Genomic DNA, 20,993 nt, shown 5'->3' on the forward strand with positions numbered 1-20,993 from the left:
CCTCCATACTGGGTGGGCCTCATGCAAGCAGTCCCAGGCCTGAAGAGAAAAAGACTGACCTCCCCCAGGGGACCAGGAGCTCTCTCTCCAGATGGCCTTCAGACTCAAACGACAACATCAACTCTGACCTGGATCTTCCTCCTGCTGGCTGGCCTTCAGATTTTGGAATTGGCGACTTCCACAGTCACATGGGGCGGTTTCTTAAAATAATCTCTCTCGCATGCTCTCTCTCTCTCTCTCTCCATACACATTCCCTTTATATATATTACATCCCATTTGTCTGTTTCTCCGGAGAAATCTGACTACTAAAGATCTATATAATAATGGCAATCATTGGACGAGCAGATAAAAGCTGGGCAGGTCTTTAATAGCAGGAAGGAATGCAAACTGTTTGAATTCTTCTAGAAGGAATCTTCAAGGGATCCTCCCTTGCCAGTTCTGTAGCCCCATGCAGGATGGGTGGTGACAGCGGAGGTGTCCCCGTCTAAGAGCCAGAAACCCCATAGGCTGGTCCCCAGGGCAGCACTCATCCACCAGCCAGGTGACTGGGAGCAGATCTCTCTCACAGCTGTCAGCATTAGTGCCCTCCCTACCAGAACAGTGATGATAATAATTACTGAAGATTATTGCAAAAATCGATCAGGTAAGCTCAGCTCACAGTCAGAACTTAACCTAATGGTTCAAGGGCCAGAGAGCCAATGACTCAGTCGCAAATCTTCATTCTTAAGCCAAAGGCTTCTCTCCAAGGCAAAAGGTCTGGGAGGCGGATGAAGACTAGGAAGAGAAATTAATTTGAAAAAAAAAACAACAGGGAAAGCTTCAGCAAGATTCTAATCAGAAAGTCGGGCAGCCAGCAGAACTGAGAAGCATTTGTCAAATGTCACTTTCCTGTTATCTTAGGGTTTGGGAGAAATGAAATCCATTTTTATATGACTAAACTTGGTCACCAACCCGTTCTGTGACACTGAGCAAGTCATTTAGTATTTCTGAGTCTCAGTTTTCTCTTCTATTAGAATAAATTTTAAATAAAAGAAAGAACCCTACCCAGGTCACTCTGTTGGTTATAGCATCATCCTGATATGCCAAGGTTGTAGGTTCAATCCCTAGTCAGGGCACATACAGGAATCAACCAGTAAATGCATAAATAAACAAAACAACAAATCAGTGGGGGGGTTTTCTCTCACTCTCTCCCAAATCAATAAATAAGAATTTTTTTATTTTTTATTTTTTGTATTTTTCTGAAGCTGGAAACGGGGAGAGACAGTCAGACAGACTCCCGCATGCGCCCAACCGGGATCCACCCGGCACGCCCACCAGGGGGCGATGCTCTGCCCCTCCAGGGCCTCGCTCTGCCGCGACCAGAACCACTCTAGCACCTGGGGCAGAAGCCAAGGAGCCATCCCCAGCGCCCAGGCCATCTTTGCTCCAATGGAGCCTTGGCTGTGGGAGGGGAAGAGAGAGACAGAGAGGAAGGAGAGGGGAGGGGTGGAGAAGCAGATGGGCGCTTCTCCTATGTGTCCTGGCCGGGAATCGAACCCGGTTCCCCCACACGCCAGGCCGACGCTCTACCGCTGAGCCAACTGGCCAGGGCCTAAATAAGAACTTTTTAAAATAATAATAAAAATAAAGAAAAAGTCATACAAAATCAGTTTCCCACACTTCAGGAACTAGACGTCTGGGATCCTGACTTTGCCTTTATAGTCAGCCCCACAATCATTGTTATTTACGTAATATTGTCCTGTATGTGTATTTGTATTTGTACATTTTAAAAGGAAGTTCCCTATCACCTCATAAATGTAAAACATGCGTTAATAGTTTATAACGAACACGTAATTATTGAAACTCTTTAAATCCTCGCCACGTCGAGCCCAAGCACGTCGCTCGCCCTGTCTGTGGGAATCGCTGGCCACAACACCACGTCCCTCCAGTGGAAAGACCCTGTCCCCGCAGTGTCGTTGATGCTCAGGGAACCTTTCTGGCCCGATGTCAGCTTGGTAACCTCGGCACGTCCCTGTGGAGGTGTTTACAGGCTTTCTCGTCACCTCAGGCAGCCTGTCTTCCCTGCTCAGAGGCTGTACATCCCTGTGGAGGTGTTTACAGGCTTTCTCGTCATCTCAGGCAGCCTGTCTTCCCTGCTCAGAGGCTGTACATCCCTGTGGAGGTGTTTACAGGCTTTCTCGTCACCTCAGGCAGCCTGTCTTCCCTGCTCAGAGGCTGTGGCTGAGTCCACAGGCTGCACGGCCGGGATGTGAGCAGTGGCGCAGACATGCCTCCGTGTGTCAGCCTCGTCACCTTATCAACACTGTCACCTCACATCTCCAAGACTCAGTGACTTCATCCTCAGCATCAGGTTAATTTTTCTTCACTGAATAGAATCTGGAAAAAGAAAAGTTACAAGAAATTTGAGTGAGAAAGGTTAAGATGGTAATCCAGGGAGTCAAACTCAAGGGAAGAATTTGTCAGTTGGAAGAGACAGGAGCATGATCACTGTAATACAATTCCCTCCATTCGTGTTATTCAGTACAAGTATGATGGCCACACCGATATTTATTCAGTGGTTACTATTGTGTTGAGTGCTTTTTAAGCACAATTTCATTTCATCTTCACAATCATTATTATTCCCACTGTACAGATAAAGAAATTAAAGGTTCAGTGAGATTACTTGTGTCGTCCAAGGACACAACCAGAAAGTAGCAGAGACTTGAACTTGAGTCTGTCTGACTCCAGGGCCCACGCTCCCATCCTCAAGGGCAGGGGTTCCTGAACCAGGCATCATGATCACTATTTCTCAAGCTTGAGATGACCACCCACTCTTCCCATAGGCTCTGTTGCTCGTCCCGGGACCAACTGAATATGATTCCTGGTAAGACTGCAGCACACGCCATATCTCTTTTGCAACCATCAACTTCCTTTGAGCCGTTCCCTTCCTATCTTTCCCTTCCTGATCTTCCCTGCGTGTATCACCAGATTAAACTACCCTGAGCACAGCCTTCATCACTGTGTTGCAGCAAGCCAGCGCCCCACCCCTTCCAAGGAATGACAGTGGCTCTGGGTGACCTACGCTACAAGGCACCAGTAACGCCTGCTGGTTTCTAAACAGATTTCCAAGGTGGTGCCTCAAGGGCAGAGTGTCTGAGGGCATGGGTCAGCTTCAGCTTCATTAGACAATTGCTATCTGCATAGCATATCATGCCATTTAAATAAGGCTAAACTTGGCCCTGGCTGGTTGGCTCAGTGGTAGAGCATCGGCCTAGCATGTGGAAGTCCCAGGTTCGATTCCTGGTCAAGGCACACAGGAGAAGCACCCATCTGCTTCTCCACCCTTCCCCCTCTCCTTTCTCTCTATCTCTCTCTTCCCCTCCTCCAGCCAAGGCTCCATTGGAGCAAAGTTGGCCCGGGTACTGAGGACGGCTCCATGACCTCCGCCTTAGGCGCTAGAATGGCTCCAGCCAAAATGGAGCAACACCCCAGATGAGCAGAGCATCGCCTCCTGGTGGGCATGCCAGGTGGATCCCAAACAGGTACACATGAGAGTCTGTCTGACTGCCTCCCCGATTCTAACTTTGGAAAAATATAAATAAATAAATAAGTAAAATAAGGCTAAACTTGGGGAACCAACTAACAGGATGGCACTGGGCATGGAGTTGGGAATTTCAGCCTTTCTCCTGGCCTGCCACTAAGTAGCTGTCTCTGGGCCTCAGTTTCCTCATTGGCGATATGGAAACAACCAGCCTGCCTTACAGCAGTGGTGGGGATCCAAAGAGAGTTTGGGGGCAATACTTACATACGCATATACAGTATACATGAAGTGAGCAGGTCAACAAACCCATGTGAGGAATTATGATTAAAATCAACACCTCTTTCTAGCATTGGGACCCACCTTTCTTCCCTTCCTCCCTTTCCTGGTTCCTGGACTCCTTTAAGCTGATCTCCTGTTCATGCTATTTTTATTTTGTTTTCCCAGTTCTTCCAGATGTCATCTTCTCTCTCTGCATCAATGCAACTTAGAAGGGGTCTTTGGACCCCAAATCCAACTCATTGCCTTTTCTATTCAACAACCTGGGCTTCTAATACAGCGTGACCTGCAGTAGCCACTGGCATCAACGGACTTGCAGTCTCTGGGGTTATTTACATTATGTTGTCCCTCATTAACTCCCTACCTCTGCCCCAGAGATCTCTGGCCAGCCTGGGACAGAGGACAGCTGAAAGGGGCAACATCTCCATTGTTACAACTCGGAGGACTGCTGTCCTGGGACAGCCTAGGCACCTACTACAACACCTACTACAACTGCCCCCACGAATGGGAAAAAGATGGACAAGCCAAGGACTAGAGCCATAGATCAAGAAGATAAGGGTTCTGAATGCAGTATTCCTTGTCAAGGGCCAAGACATGTGCATGATGCAAGGTGTCTCTGCCTAAGCCCCCTTTCCACCCTAAATGAAGGAAATTAGAGTGTCCCCTTTCCCCACAGATGGCCGTCCTGGGCAGGAGCCATAGGGCTGTAGCCTCCTCAGCAAACTCAAGAGCATTAGGTTTTGAACTGCATTCCAGGGATAGTGGGTCAGAGCTCACCTGTCCCAGCTGGGCAGTGGTTAGAAATTTGACAATAAATAAATGCTTTAGCCTAGAAGAGCTTAACTCTGGGCTTCAAAATTTAATTCTTTGTGCTTCCTGCCACAAATCTTCCCCATCTCTCCACCTTCTAGAAATTAAGACTGCCGATCTTCCACAAAGCTGAATTCTAGGTGTTTCTAATTAATGAACAAATTTGTCTGTGCAGCATAACGAGGCATGACCCTCATTTAGGAAAATTAACACACATGAAAGAACCCCATTGGAATGAAAACTCGCATCCCAAATGGTTGGCTCTTTAGTCCGATGTGTGTTGAGGATATAATTTGAATTGCAAAATTTGAGGTTAGCCATGACTTTTCTGGAATACAAAAAATATAAATCAAGGCCAATTAGAAGCCTGAGTCATAAGTCCTTTGTGTGGAAATATCAAGGGTAGTGATTTCCAGGCTTTAATGTGCATAGAACCACCTGGAGGACTCATGTTCATGCAGATTCTGGGGCCTTCTTCCAAACCTACCTACCCCGGGGTGGACCCAGGGATCTGTGTACTTAATCAGCTCCTGGATAAGTCAAAGCTTTGAGTTTGAGCCACCCAGTGGGAGCTCAGTGCTAGGTCTGAAGGCAGCATCCTCCCGTGCCTGAACGCAGCTTCCCTGGAGCTTATAAAGCTTAGTGGCAGTTCCTGGCCACTGCTGAGTGGGAGGCCATCTGGGCAGACGTCCTTTTTAACCCAAGGGTTGGACCCTCGGCTCCTGTGACTAAGAAACTCGCCCATGAGTCCCCCAGATGTCTAACATACAACCCCCTCCTAGTCAAAACTCAGGTTCAAATGCTACTCCTATTATATGGGTGGAGGAACAGAAGACGACAAGCAGAGAGGACTTGCCCAATAGCACCTGCAGCCCAGGACACATGGGCAGACAGCCTGGTCTTCACACCTTTTGCCAGTGGCTGCTCAGCCCCTGGGTCTCCACCTAATGGCCCTTCCTCTGAGAGTGAGCCTGAGAAGAATCAGGGCTCCCTCATACCCTGACCCCAAGCTCCTCGGAACTAAACACAATGAGTAGCTGTATCTTACTTCTCCATGTTCACCTTCTCAACTAGACAGTAGACTCCGTGAGGCAGGGACTGTTTTGTACACTGAGATTTCCAGCAGCTAACCCAGTGCCCAGCAAATATTCATTGGCTGGGTGATAGACAGAGGTAACAGAAGTCTGTCCTACATAGTGGAAAATATGAATATTGAAAAAGGAGTAGCCATTGGCTAGGAACCAGTCTATCGCTGGGGCCAGGGAAAGCCGGGAGCTCACTTTCTCTGGGGTCCCAGAGTTCAGGATTGGATCACACTCTCTGACAAGCCTTTCTACTCATATCAGTCTACGTATTGTTAAATTTTAATCTATGAGCCCTAGAGGATGGAGAGAACAGACTTCTACTTCTCAGCAATGGGCTGGGGGTCCCTAAGGCCACCCAGCTTTATGGTTTCACATCGCCCTCTAGTGACCAGTATTTGTCACTATGGTTTATGATGTAAAACAGCTTAAGCTTATAGGGCTGGCTTGAGTATAACTATGTAGTACCTCACATACATATGAGACGTATTAAATCTATTGAGATGTCATTTAGCCATCCAACAGCTACTCGCCCAGTGCCTAGTATGTGCCCAGCACAGTGCCAGGTGAAAAGATATAACAGTGAGCATGTTGGATCTACTCCCTGCCCTGCGTATACCTTACCAGGGGCAGTGGGCACTCCGTAACCACACAATGTGGGGTACACTGCCACCATGACAAGGGCTGGGAAGGAAATGTACAGAGTGTGACTATAGAATACAGACCCTCCTGAGGAAGGCTTCTCTGAAGAAAACATGCTTATGCTTGGGTTTGAAAGACGGGGAAGATTTAACCAGGCAGAAGTGAGGAGGGCACAGGAGAGAAGGAAGGGTCAAAGAATTCTAGACAAGAATTCTAGAGTGAGGAGGCCAGGCACATGGTGTGGAGAAGGGCACACAGAGGACTGGAGAAGCACGTGGAATGTCACCCCATCACTTTTGTGTGAATGTGGAAACTGAGGCCCAGAGAGGCAACGTGAGTTGCTTGTATGACAGCTTCTGGGTGGTGATAGAGGAAACACGGCCGGGGTGGCCCGGTGGACACCACAGGATAGGGAGCTGCGGGGACAACACGAGGCAGAGGCACAGAGTGGCCTGTGGGAAGGAGGGGTGCACACGGCTCACCCAGCCAGACAAGAGCTCAGGAAGCCGCTGCTGGGAAGTGTGTGAAAGGTCACCCCGGCCTCCCTGTCCACTTGACAGGAAAGAAAACAGGCCCGGGGGATGGCGGGCCACCTAGCAGTGAACGACACAGCTCCTTCTCCTTGTCTGGTACACTCTGGTCTGGAGGAGTTCACTGTTCTGAGATGCTCCAGCCTGCTTACCTCTACTCCCCACCTCCACCGCCTACCCCACCCAGCCTCAGATAAGCTCATTTCATTGAGGAAATGGTCCTCTCTCGGCCTGTGACTACTTCAGTCCTAAGGTTCATCTGCCATCAGCCTGGGGCGGGGGCTTCAGGAGCCACATGGATAAGCTATGCATCCCACTGGACCCTGCTCTCCATGCCACTCCATCCCAGACCCCAGCTGCTGCCACCCTGAATTCCTGCCATGTGTCTTGCGTCTCTCTCTCCCCTTAAAGCCTGCCCACAAGCTCTCTGCCCCCAGGTCCCTCTCTCTTTCCTCGTCTCCCAGCCTGCGCAACAGCCGCCCATTCTCCAGGTCTCAGTTTAGGCATCTTCCTCTGCCCACGCCATCCACACCCCTCCCCCGCAGTGCTTCTCTTTTGCGCATGCTCACGGAGCACTGACCACATTGCTTTCTGCCTGCTTGTTTCCTTGTCCATTTCTCCGGCAGACTTGAACACGAGAGTTCAAGGACTACACAGACCTCATTTCTCCTTATCCTTGGCAGCAAGAAGGTGCCCAGAACTTTTCCTTAAGTAAGTAAATGAAGAAAAATAAAATTACAGTTGCTCCTCAGTTTACAATGGGGTGAAGTTTCCACAAATCCATCGTAAGTCAAAAATGTATTTACTACTCCTAACTTATTAAAACATCATGGCTTAGCCTAGCCTACCTTCAACATGCTCCAAACACGTATCTTACTGGGACATAATGCCATCATAAGTCAAGAAGCATCTATAATTGCCATCTTCTTGTTCTCACCAGAAGCGGGAGTTGTGTAGGTGGTGGGTGTTGTGTAGACGCGATGGGACGCAAAAACAAAATGCAAAGTTCAAAAATCACTGGTAACGCTGGACACTGCAGAGAATCGGTTGTTTCCGCCTGTGATCACGTGGCTGACACTGCCCTGCATCATGGGAGAGTACAGTAGTGCATACTGCTAACTGCATGTTGCCTTCACACCACAGTGAAGTCATAAAAAATCATTAAGTGAGACGATCGTGAGCCAGGGACCACCCCAAATCCCCTGCTTGTCCCCGCCCTGCACTGCGTTTCCCATTCCCATCAATCCCTTGTCCTCTGGCCTTGTTATGTCTAAAGCGGCTGGCTTACCGCTAGTTGCCAGAACTGAGAGAGAGAAAACAGTTCTGTCCCAACCCAGGCAATGACTCGTCAACCTTACTACTTGTGGCAGCTCCTTGTGTCCCCCTAACCTCCCCAGGGAAAGCAGAGCAATATGGAGCTGTCCACATTTCAGACTTCCTAGACAGCCTATCTGCCACCAACACTTGTTTTCCCGGTGACTAGGAAGGCACTTGAAAGTTGGGTTTTGTTTTTTGCCAATTTCCACAGCATTCTGAGGTGTGGATCTCTCAGGGCGAGCCTAGGAGCCATCACAGACCCTGAGGCCCAAAATCCTGTGCAAAGTAGCCCCTCTGTAAATCAGTTCATTCTCCAGCGTGCATGTAAATGGATCTTGCTGGTTCTATTCAGTCTATGGCCCCAGTCTATCAAGGCCTATAATGTGTCAGGCTATGGGAGATGCTTGGCTCAGTGGAAAATACGTAGTCTGGCTCTGTCCTTGCCTTCTGCAGAGATAACATTCTAGCATGAAAAACAGAGCTAAGCAACTTATTACATGATTATTCAATGACAATTGAGATGTAAGCAGAGGAGGAAAAATGCAAGATGCCAAGAGAGCACAGCCTGAGTGACCTGGTGTCACCTGGGAGGGTGGGGCAGCTGCCCTGAGGCTGTGACCTTCCAAGCAGGTGTTAGCTGTGCTATTTCAATGTGTGTGCATGAGCACATATATCTGTGGGTGCAGGCAGCTGTGTGTTAGCATGTTTTTCATAAATGTGCTGTGTGTCACATGTGCACATATGGCCATGCACATGCGTGAACACATATATGCTGTATATATTGCATGTGTGTGCCATTAGTATGTTGTGCCCAGGTGTGCAGGTGCGTGTGCGTGTCCCAAGTACACACATATCTCTGGTAGCATCTGACAGTCTTCAGCCTCTGGGCCTCCTTCCCATCATAATAAGTCATCACTGTGAAGCAGATTTCTGGGCTTCTCTGGACGGAGCAATGGAGCACTGGTTCTCCAACCTGTTTTAGTTGGCAGGTCATCTCACCAACAGTGACAGCTACTCTGTGTTAACTGTGCGGCCCTCATTGGTCATCAGGACAGACACTTAAAGTGTGTTCTCTCATTTCCTGCTCCAGCAACCGCAGGAGGCAGCCATGGTTATTGTCCCATTTTGCAGGAGAGGAAAGAAAGACTCAGAGAGAAAAAGGGTCTTCCCTAAGGTCACCCAGCAAGTTAGCTCTGCAGCTGTGTCCTCTCACCCTAGGACAAGGGACATGGCAGGGAAACCCTATGGCAATGCCCTACCATCACTGAATGGAAAAGGTCTTCAGTGAAACTCTGTCTCCATTCAGGGTCACTTGTGTAACCCTGGTAAAGTCCCTCCCTCTTTGTGGCCCTTGAGAGTTTGCAGTGCTCTATGCCATTCTACAGGGTAGCATGGCTCCACCAGCAACACACCTCAGGAAGGTTACACTATCTCTCAAAAGCTGCTCCTCATCTCCAGATGAAGCTAACAGTGTACACTCCAGACAGTACTGTTGTAGGGACTGAGTTCATGCACACAGTGTCCAGCCGGGGACTGCCTATAGACAGGCTCAATACACAATCGCTGTCACTGACACTGAGAAAACCAACCTGGGTTCAAATGTTCCTCCTGCCTGCTAATGGTCATGTGACCTTGGTAAAAATTTCTTAGCTGTCAAACTTTCCTCACTTGTAAAATAGAAATAGCCTGACTTGTGGTGGCACAGTGGATAATCGTCAACTTGGAACGCTGAGGTCGCCAGTTCGAAACCCTGGGCTTGCTTGGTCAAGGCACATATGGGAGTTGATGCTTCCTGCTCCTCCCCCTATTCTCTTTCTCTCTCTCTTTTCTAAAATGAATAAATAAAGTCTTTTTAAAACTTTTTAAAATAAATAAATGAAAGACAAGGACTTTTAAAAATAAAATAAGTAAAATAAAATAGGAATATAAATAGTACTAACTTCATAGGCTTAGCTGAGGAATAAATGAGGTAATGCGCTTAGCACAAAGTGCCCTGTGCAAGTGTTAGCTAATATTATTTGCATATATTGTGCAATATTATAAACAAGGATTACTTGGGGTCTAATTTTGTTCCAGTTCAGGGTTTTAAAAGGAAATGCAAGGGTGCATCTGGTTTAGCAGGTTTGCTAGATATTGGAATGTTTGTAGAATTCTTTTTTTAAAACCCAGACCTGGCTCATGGGTCAATGGAAAGTCAGTCTGCTCTTGGTCCGAGGCTGGAGCGCAGCACAGCTCATTCTGGTGCTGGCTCACAGTCTGGTTAGGTTCAAGGCCATGGCCATGAGTAAGTGATGCCCCTTGCCAAAAACTATAATCATGGTCACCTTCTAAATATTTATACTGCAAAAAACCAAACCTGCCCAGCCTTCAGGGGTCACAGGTGGCACTCACTCAATGGAGTTCATTCATTCATCCAGCTCAGAATTATTGACCACCTCATGCCCGGCACTGGCCATTGCTGGTGGCTGATGAGATGGAAACCTGTGGGCAGTCTCAGTCAATCAGGGAGAAGACTGAATCGGGGTCCTCAGGGACGGTAACTGCTGGTCTCAGGGAGAATGGAGGCCTGTGTGGGTCATCTCACAGTGGGGTCTGTCCAAGCTGGAAAAGGCCCTTACAGGTCATCTCAGCCAATACATGCATTTGACAGGTGGAGAAGCAGGAGCTCAGAGAAACAAAGGGGACCGCTGAGATTGCATCCTGCTCTCCTGACTCCTAGGTCACCACTGTTCACAGTGCGTCCCTCCCTTATTCCCAGGATTTCAGGCCCGCCTCCCACAGAATAGAGGGTTTCTGAGACGTCTGAGCTCACAAACAGCCTCGAACACAGTGGCAGTAGGAATAAAAATCAGCCTCACTAATAACAGTGTTTTATCATTTACTAGGTAATTACCTGATGACAGCTACTTTGTTAAGCATTTTATAGGCCCATCAACCTAATACTCAAAATTACCTCATTCTTATTCCATTTTACAAAAGAAGACACTGAGGGGAAGGGATTTTCCTACAATCACACAGCTAGAAACAAATAAGAAGGGACACAGGAATCTCTTGAGCATATTGCTTTCTTATAAGGGAGAAAAATATTTCCTAGACCCCTCCTAGAAAATCCCTGTTATCTGTCATTAGCCAGGACAGGCTCACGTGATCATGAGAGCCACTATGAAAGGCTGGAAGAGCAAGATTCCGGCATTACCAATCATTACACAGCAAGGAAGATGGGAAGGGAAGGGCTGTTCAGTGGGTAGCCTGCCTGCTTTGCAGCCTAGTCCGGGGAATAAAACAGGAGAAAAGGCACAGGAATACAGGGGGAGCGAGTTAGCCACTTCCATTACACCTGTGTAAGATATTGTTCTCATAAAGGACAACAACAGCCGCGCTAATTCCTGTGGGTCGGAGGGAGAGTCTACAGAAGAGCAGGATGCTCATAATTCTAGTTAGTTCCCCACAGACAAGGCAGGCAAGGGAAAAAGCAATGGGAGCCAACTGCCTAATGGCCCTGAGCACCAAAACTGACATTGTACAACCTCGTAATAGCCCAGACCCAGGGAACAATTGGTCACCGACTTCCCCTCTTGGTTTGGTAGGTTATAAATAAAGCCTCAAGTGAAAGAAAACGAAGCAAAATTCTGATGAGAGGGAAATAAAAGCTTTTATTTAGAAAACACTTAGATGGGCTATTTTGTAGTGCAAAGTCAGCCTTCCAGCCCTGGTCTGCATCGGGGATTAACCAACTTTTTCTATAGAGGGCCAGAGAGTAACTACTATTTTAGGATCTGCAGACAATGCAGTCTCTCTAGCAACTGCCGCACTCGGAGTAGTGTGGAAGCAGCCACGGACAATATGTCAACAAATGAGTGTGGCCGTGTTCCAATAAAACCTTATTTATACAAACAGGAAAAGGACCAGATCTGGCCCACAGGGCTGTAGTCTGCCAACCCCTACTCCACATGGCAAGTTACATAAGACCACAGCCTAGGCCGGGGGTCTCCCAGGCGGGGGCGCACGGGGCCTGGCAGGTCCTGTAGAGAAGGGAAGCAGGCTGGGTTGGGTCCATGGCAATGTGAGGAACACGTGACTCAGAGAAAGGGGCAGTTGCAAAAACCAGTGTTGTCAGAGCCTCCGATTTTTTTTTTTTTCAAGAAAACCAGAAATGCAGAGAGCTCCCAATTTTTAAATATTAGCAACCAGTTCAAAATAGTAAACCTGATGCAGACCAAACAAAACCCGTCTGAGGCTAGCACAGCTTGCGGGCAACCAGTCTGTGACCTCTGGCCTGAAAGATCATCCCTTTTTCTGTTGGGTTGTTGTGTTGTGTTGTTTTTTTTTTGAGCAACACGCTATGACAACCAAGTACACATGACACATTTGAGTGACATGATCCAGGAAACTTAACAATAAAGTCAGTCTGACCTATTGGGAATGGAATGCATAACCACTGCCGTCCTGCCTAGTGGCCAGGCATGTGTGGGAGGCTCACGCCAGAAAACATGGCCATTGGCCTGTCTGCACCGTATTTCTCTTCCTACCTCAACAATGCCCTGCTTTCTCTCCACGGTGGTGGCACCCGCCGGTGTCCTGTGACATCAGGCACTGGGTAACCTTCCTCATATAGAGCTTCCCGGCATACCTCAGAGGAACTTTGAGGTCGTGTGTACAGAAGTACTTTGCAAACCATCAAAACCACATATACATCAACTTGACTGGCTTCTGGCTTCCACGGCCCCAAACACTAACTTAAAAACTCCTATAATGAGTAGTTCTGTAGAGAAAGGCTGAACACTCCCAGCACCATGGCAAGCAGGACGGACACACAGCAGAAGGACTCGCCCAGCTTTCCTGGTGGCACAAGGGCCCTTCCGCTGTGTCTGACACTGCTCTGAGGAGGCCTGGCCACCCCCTAAGTGCCCCAGGCTGCAGACAGCTCAGCGTGTGCCACCTTCTCCTTAGCTGTCTTTTAGCTGGTCAACTATTCCATGACTTCTTTGCTCTTCCCACCAGTTCCTGTAAACCTGAGGCATCCCACATACTGTGCCAGGAGCACCTCTGTCGCCCAGCTGAGCTCTCCATCAACTTGCTGTTTTCTGCCTGCTGTTTGCCCAAAGCCTGAGCTGCCTTTTCTCATTTCTCTGTAAAACACCTTCTTGATTCCCTCAGCCATATCTTGGTGGGAGTGGGGTGGGGGACGAGAGAACAGCACAGAGAAAGAGAGAGAGAGCAACAGTGCGAGCGTTCTAGCTGACCGGTGGTTCAGCCTTATGTCCACAGACTCTGACTCAGTTCAAATGAGCCGCTGGGTCAGCCGTTTTCCAATCCTTCCTCCACTTTGTGCTTTCTCAGGCAGGAGAATGGAGGGGATGCCACAGGGCGGGCCTGGCTCACAGAGCAGCTCCCTCGTATCTGTTTGGTATATTGTAGTCCCACATAAAACTGTCATTGAGAAAATGACCCCATTGCTAAAAAATAAAAAAAGTCACCGTGCCCAGATTTAGACTTGTATATTTGCATATGGAAGAAGTCTATAGATTAACGTGAGGGAGAAGTCTATAGATCAGCGTGAGGGAAGTGAGATTATTTGGCAAAGGGCGACTCAGGAACAATTGGACTTAATTTTTGTTCAAAATAAAAATAGCTTTACTGAGTTCCCTGTGGGGGAAATAAAGTTTTCACACAAATCAAATGATCTACTTTGTTGAATGAAGAATAATGTCAAGGAAATGAGTACTACTTTCTAACCACTTAAATATAACTATCAGTTTGTATCTGCCCAGGGGTGATATGGGGGACCTTGTCTAACCTTTGATGCTGAGAGTAGATTATGAAGCTTTTCTTGAAGCGGCTATGAGGCCTGGTCATCGCTGCTTAGTGGATGGACCACCCGCCCCCTGGGCACTGCAGGGGATTGTCAACAGGGTGAAAACTCTGGTCGCTCCGGTTCAGCTTTCTCCTGTGTGGTCTACACATTTCTCCTGGGAAAGGTAAACCCCAGGTCTTATGGGCAAGCCAAGGAACTAGGCTGGCAGGGCCTTCTGATGTGGCATCTACAGGGAGACACCAGTGTGAGTAAAGGGATGTGTCTGTCAGCTGAGCTCATGTCTGAAAGCCCTCACACACCCCAGCTGCTGACTCAGCCACCAGCTCAAGCTGTCCAGATTTGCAGTGTGAACCCTGACCAACTCTGAAAGAACAGAAAGGGAATTAATCAGATCATTTTAGAATCGGACATTCTCAGATTTTCAGAAGCAGAGCCTCTCAGAACCTCACCCTGAGGAGGAAACAGGCTTTGACATTGCATAATAGTCAGTTCGTGGGCTGTGGAGGCAGACACATGGGAATTCAAGACCCCTCAATGGCTCTGGCTAAGAGGAAATTTACTGGAGAGGGTGAGGCAGCGCACAGAAGGGAAGAGAAGAGAAGGTTTAGGATGAACTCAGAGCAGATAGCAGAAGTTACCTGGCAACCGGACCTGGAACTGGAGCCGTAATCAACAAGTCCTGAAATTTCTGCTCTTGAATGATAAGCTCAAGATTCCAAGTCCTGGAGGAGGGAAATGCCAGTTGAACTTTCCCTGGTCTCACCAGGGCGATTGAAAGAAACCTACAAGCACTGTAGGGAGAGAGGAAGACATCTGATTCATCATTCTATCAAGACCATAAACAGTGAGAGTGAGAGAACCCCCAAAGGGAGCTCAGGGGCTCTTGGGAAGTAGGAAAGCTGCCTGGGACCATAACCAATGAACACGTATGACCACAACCGCAGGGCTGCTCAAGGGATTGGCAGTGATGACCCCCTAGAGGGCTAAGTGCATTGCCTGGCACACAGTAAGCCCTCCATCACCAACCGTGCCTTTCATTGTAAATCATACTGCTGCCAAACCCCCTCCACAGAATGCCCACCCAACAATTACCTCTAACTGAGACCCCTGCGCTCTGGGAATGGTGGTCCTAAGCTACCTTGAATGTAGAGACCATTTGGCTGGGGAAGTTTAGAAGAGTTACTGACCACCAGTACATCCCATACCACTGGGAGTCCAACAATATCCAGATGGCTCACAAAGAGACTGCCACATGGATTTCATCCTCTTCATTATTCTGATAATGTCCTCTCTGCCGTCCCCCTCTCCTCCCATCAATCTGAGTAAAGTACTGGGTTCTGGCAGCTTCGCCTCATCACGCCCTTAGGTCAGGAGAGGAGAAACAGAAATTCTTAACAGAGATCAACTCAGCGACCTTATCGTCTCCTTCATATTCTCAGACGTCAGGAGCAGACTCTTTGGATTTTCATGCCAAACCTCAAAAACTCATTTGCCAGATAAGAACTGCCTACCTCTTCCCTGCTCCCAACTACTGCCCTATAAAGCTCTGCTGTAAAACTCTGGTTTCTGAATCATGTTGACTTAATTGGACACATAGTCTAACTTTAAAATCAATTATGCAGGAAGGGGAGGGTAACTAGAAAGTCGTCCTGCAGTTGTCTGGCCGTTCAGAGCCAACCCTGCCCTGAAGGCCGTCAGCTGGGCTGATGAGTGCAGAGCTAAAGCACTGGCCCTGAGCTCCCTTTCATTTCTGCTTTGATATTTGGAGGGAGTATCAGGACCATGAGTCAGTAACATACATCTTCCGCTTGTATGTTGAATGTTCAGCTAGCTTTCTCCCTCTATGGCGGCCAGTTCCATCATTTGCTCATTCAACAAACATATCCTGAAACCCATGAAGAGCCACTCACAGCCTGAGGAGTTAAAGTAATCACCTCAGCTATTATTTATGGAGCGTCCCCGATGAGCGGGGCACAGCTGTCCTGTTTTATCCGCACTGTTTCCGTTCATCACCACAGCAGCCCTGTGGAGTGTATATCACTGTATTCCTTTTGTAATAACTATTGCTGCTGCTTGACTAGCTGGAAAGATTTTCAGTACCCTGCAATAATTCTGCTTCAATTTACCTTGCCTGTGATGCTCCTTTGCTCCCAGGAAAAGCAAATGAATGAAAAGGAGTTGGCTGGAATTGGGCTCAGGGGGCAGGGATGACCCTATCAGAAAGGCAGTCTCCAACCCTCGGTCCTTCCCTTTGTCAGGGCAAGACTTCACCTGAAATATGAGGTGGATTGACAAGAAAGTCCAGTCTCTGTCTCTCTGTTCCACCGACTCTGGTTCCCAACCAAGTCTGAGCCAATGATAGCTCCTGGAGGAGAAAGGAATAGAAAATAGGGGGGTGAGGGTTATCAAAGGCTGCCCTGAACCCAGTGGTCGCCCTTGGACCTGAGGACACCACCCGGCTCCTCAGCTCCCTCTCCCGAGCCCAGGACATTGTTTCTGTGGAATCTGCCCACCAGCGACTCTCCCGGCAGGACCAGCTGTCCGGCTGTGTTTAAACTGTCACCCGGCCAAAGCAACTTGGTGGCACGCCCAAACTCCAACCCAGCAAACACACCAGGTTGGTAGCCCGCGCCAAAACTTTTTAAAAACATAATTTGAACCAAACAGCCAGTCAATTTAAAAATACTCCAAGCAGAGAGCCAATGAGATTTGAAAATAAGAAAAACTGAAAGTAAAAGGTAAATTGATTTATTCACTCATTCATTATTGAAACTTTGCCTTTTTCCAGGGAGGATTTCAGATGTCAAGAGGCAAATTACGTTTTAAAAAACAGTATAACGTATGTTCTGCAAATTTTGATGTCATAAAAATTCAACTTGGATTATCATTCAAATCATAGTGTGCTTGCATATGTGGGTGTACATGTGTGTGTATGTGTGCGTGTTCATGTGTATATGTGTGTGCATATGAGTGCACGGGTGTGTGTCTGCCCATCTGTGCTTGTGCCTGTTCACTACTCCAAGGGTCTAAATGCGGGGGTTTCCTTCCCTTTTGCTCCCAAACATTAAAAGATGTCATATCCCTGTATTTCCCCCTTGATCTATGCATTCATTCCTTCAAAATTATTTGCTGAAATCCCATCAGGTGCTACCCACTAAGCTAGATGTTTCGATACAGTAGCCAAAAAGCCACATAGAATCGCTGCCCACACAAAGCTTACAGTTAAGACAGCTGGTGACCAGCAATGTATGCCCTGGAGCATTACCAGCCACAGGCCCCCAGAGCGGGAAAGCACTTAGGAGTCATCGAGACCAGGGTTTTTCAAAATGCATATACCAACCACACAGTTTTTGCCAGATGCCAGTATCACCTTCATAGATTTCTTTAAATGGTCCCATCATCAGAAACACATGTCTTTTATGAGAAAACCCTACCTTGCTACTGTAAATGGAAAACCAGGACGACTTGTCATTAAAAATAATAACTGGCCCTTGCCGGTTGGCTCAGCAGTAGAGCGTCAGCCCAGCGTGTGGAAGTCCCGGGTTCAATCCTCAGCCAGGGCACACAGGAGAAGCACCATCTGCTTCTCCACCCCCCCCCCCCTCTCCTTCCTCTCTATCTCTCTCTTCGCCTCTGCCAGTCAAGGCTCCATTGGAGCAAAGTTAGCCCGGGTGCTGAGGACGGCTCCATGGCCTCCACCTCAGGCACTAGAATGGCTCCGGTGGCATTGGAGCAACAGCCCAGATGGGCAGAGCATTGCCCCCTGGTGGGCATGCCGGGTGGATCCTAGTTGGGCGCATGCAGGAGTCTGTCTGTCTGTCTACCTCTCCACTTTTCACTTCCAAAAAATACATTAAAAAAAATAGTAGCCATAAAAATCAACTGAAAACAAAACAATGTGACTAAATTCTCATCTAGATGGACAGGTGCCACTAAGGAAGGCTGAGCTTGAAGTCTGCTCTCACTTCTTCATGAAACAGTAAGATCAGAAGGTGTTTAAAGGTGTTAAAAATACATCAATCAACACTACGCTGAGACGTTCACCTTCCCTTAACCAGAAAAATTAAACTGTGCTCAATTTGCCACGACATGATTTAATTGTTTTTAATGCTATGATCATTAGTCACAGAATTAAAGAAATTATGATCTAATGCAGCCTTCATTTTCCAGAGAAAGCAGAGCCCAGAGACAGGTGGCGACTTGTTCAAGGACACACAGCACATGAACGGCAGACCAGGTACCACACCCAAAAGCATGTTCTGTGACAGTGGCCTGCAGCTCACCAAACTACCGTTTATATTAATTCTCCTATTTGCTCTTCACCAGGGTCAAAGGCCGGTCTCGATCCACTTGATTTAGGATGAGAAGAAACCGAACTCCCCTTCCAATGGGCAGACACGGCTATCCCTCTCATTAGCACAGATCGAAATGTTTCATTTTTTTTCCCATTTTCTCCAATCACTCATTTTCCATGAGTTATGGCAGTTCCTGTACCAGAAATACTGACTAAGATCCCAAGTAAAACCTAGAAAGTTTGTAGAGACTTCTAAACATTTGAGATTTTAAATAGGATCCTTAAACAATGTGCTAGGATAAGGAATTCAGGGAGTGGATACCCAGACCCACCCAGTAAAGACCCTTCATCCTATAAAACTCTCAGGGGTGGGCATTCTGGGCTCAGCGGCCCTGGCTGCCTATTGACTATAACACTTTACATTAAGCCTACGAGAGAGAGAAGGGGAAAATCCTCTCTCCACCGAGAAGGTCACCTGCACTGTGCCTGCCTCCAATCCACCTCAAAGAGCAGTGTGCCGCCGTGGTCCCAGGAAACAAGCAGATGTCGGAGCACTCGGAAGCCGTCAGCGGCCCAGCAGGTGCATCCCAACGCCTTGCTCAGCTGCTTCTCTGGGAGGGTGAGGCTGGGATTTCCGAGTTCCTCTCCCAGCACAGGAGGAAGGGAAAGGGGGATACGACAGTCCATGGAATCTGGCCACTTTCTCCTCTCTCCTTTGAGGCTGGCACAGGAATATTTTAAGGCCCCTCTGAAAGACTGAAGTTCATGTGTTATGGCGACAAGTCTCGAGTCCAGCTTCTCCCTGCCTGAGAGAAGGAAGCCCACTAACCCCCCCAGGGTTTGCTGTACCCGTCCCGCCTTACTATGTGAGCAGCTTAACAACCCTGAGCCCTCCAGGGGCCGGGAGAGCACCCACAGCAGAGAGAAGTGACTCTTGTTCCTAATGTGAGAGTGCAGGACTTCCTATAATGCAGCTGGCGTTTCCAGAAATAGAACAGGATTTGAGCAACGGTTTTCACTAGGCGGGCAGGAAGAGCCGAGTGTGGTTCACGTTTCACTCAGTGTGACTCAGGTCCTCGCTCCCGGGCGCTCGCTCCTCCCGCCCGGGTCTGACTTCTTTCCAGACCGTGCTCGGCCCTCAGGTCCCCTCTTTGCCAACGCCCATTGTCTGCCCGCCTGTTTGATTTCCTGGGGAGGCCGCGCCTCGGTCCTTCCTCTTAGGTCAATTGTACTCGGTTCCAGTTTCTATTTTGAAATTGATTAGGTCTTGATCCACCCCTGGTGTTCTTTTCCAGAGCACCTCCCATTCAGCTCTGCCTCCACCTGGGAGAGAGATGGTGATTTATGTTTCCCTCATCCAGAGGACAACCTCTTCTGTGGCCGTTTTCAAATCCGAGGCGCAGACCCAGTTACTACCGGAATTATTGAGGCAACGTGGATTGGAGGTGCTGACTCAGCAGAGACCGCCTCGGAGGGACGGGTGGCACCACCAGACTCCATTCTCACACTCTCCACCCCTGACTCTAGTTGGCCTCATTTGATCAAGTTAGTGAGCCCTGACTATGAGCCAGGAACTGTTCTGGGGCTACAGACATGGAAAAGCCCAGTCCCTGATGCCCTAATGACACCCCGACATGGAAAGGACCTCACAGAGTTATTACTGAAGCCCTGTGGGCGTTGCAGGGAGTCAGCACGATCTAGCCATGCCAGCTTCTCCAGCTCGGCTCACAGGACTCCTACTCACCTCCCTCTCGTCTCATTCTCTTCCTGGTTGCCTTTCTCTGCCCTCCTGCCTGGACGACCCTTCCCCATCTCTTCACTGGGCCAGCTCCTTCTTGTCAGTCAGTCTCAGCTTCTACACCCTCCACAAAGAGCTCTTCCTCGCCCATCTCACCGTTGCCGGCAGCCGCCCCACGGACGCTGTCTCTGTCCCATTACCTCTTTCCCCCTGGAAGCATTTTTCACCATCCACCCTTACCTTGTCTGGTCATTTGTATATTGTATAGTGTCTGTTTCCTGCAAATAAAATGTGATCTCCACCAGGGCGGGGACTTGGGACCTTGTGCTCATCACTATCGTCTCAATGGCTAGAACAGACTTGGTACAGATGCTGTGTGCCAACACAAAGGCTTGATGCCTGAATGAGTGAATGAATGAATGAATGAATGAATGAATGAATGAATCCGGGAAGGCTTCAGAAGGACGAGACTCTAGGAGGTTGCCAGGTGAACAGTCACGCAGGTGAGCGTTTCCCAACAAAGATGCGAAGCATTAGGAGAATGATAGGAGTGGGCCGGCAGCAGGCAGACAGGGCAGAGGGATCCAAATGGAGGCTGAGAAAGTAGCCAGGGACCCTGGGATGATAACTTTTGGATGCCAATCTCAGGAGATCTTTTTTTCCCTCTAGGACAGGGACAAGGTCACTCATCAATTAAACCTGAAGGCACCATGACCCCGCTCTCAGAAACGGCCTCTTTATTCCAATGGTGGTGGCCACAGTGGTGGTTGCCAGAAGCCAGCCGGGAATCAGGGCAACTCCTGGAGAAGCCATGCCTGGACTGGAACAGGGTGCTGAGGTCTGTGCAGTTTAACTGTGCCAGGTTTGAGGTCGTGGCTGTTGTCAAAATAGATAGGCTATAAGCATGTGGTCTAGAGTGGGGAGAAAGAACAGACCACAAAAACATGTTTCTCTCCGGCACTGGCTGGA

At 48.5% G+C, this 20,993-nt stretch overlaps 1 long non-coding RNA gene across 1 annotated transcript; it reads right to left on the minus strand.

The window, feature by feature from the left end:
• Positions 1 to 1,577: 1,577 nt before the first annotated feature.
• Positions 1,578 to 19,208, minus strand: LOC136376795 (uncharacterized). Its single transcript, XR_010746243.1, has 3 exons — positions 18,762 to 19,208; positions 16,264 to 16,357; positions 1,578 to 2,376 (listed from the first exon to the last, which is right to left on the minus strand). It is a non-coding gene; the product is annotated as an uncharacterized lncRNA (long non-coding RNA).
• Between the last annotated feature and the right edge of the window lie 1,785 nt (positions 19,209 to 20,993).

This window comes from Saccopteryx leptura, chromosome 6 (assembly GCF_036850995.1).
Source record: "Saccopteryx leptura isolate mSacLep1 chromosome 6, mSacLep1_pri_phased_curated, whole genome shotgun sequence".
Classification (NCBI taxonomy): Eukaryota; Metazoa; Chordata; class Mammalia; order Chiroptera; family Emballonuridae; genus Saccopteryx; species Saccopteryx leptura.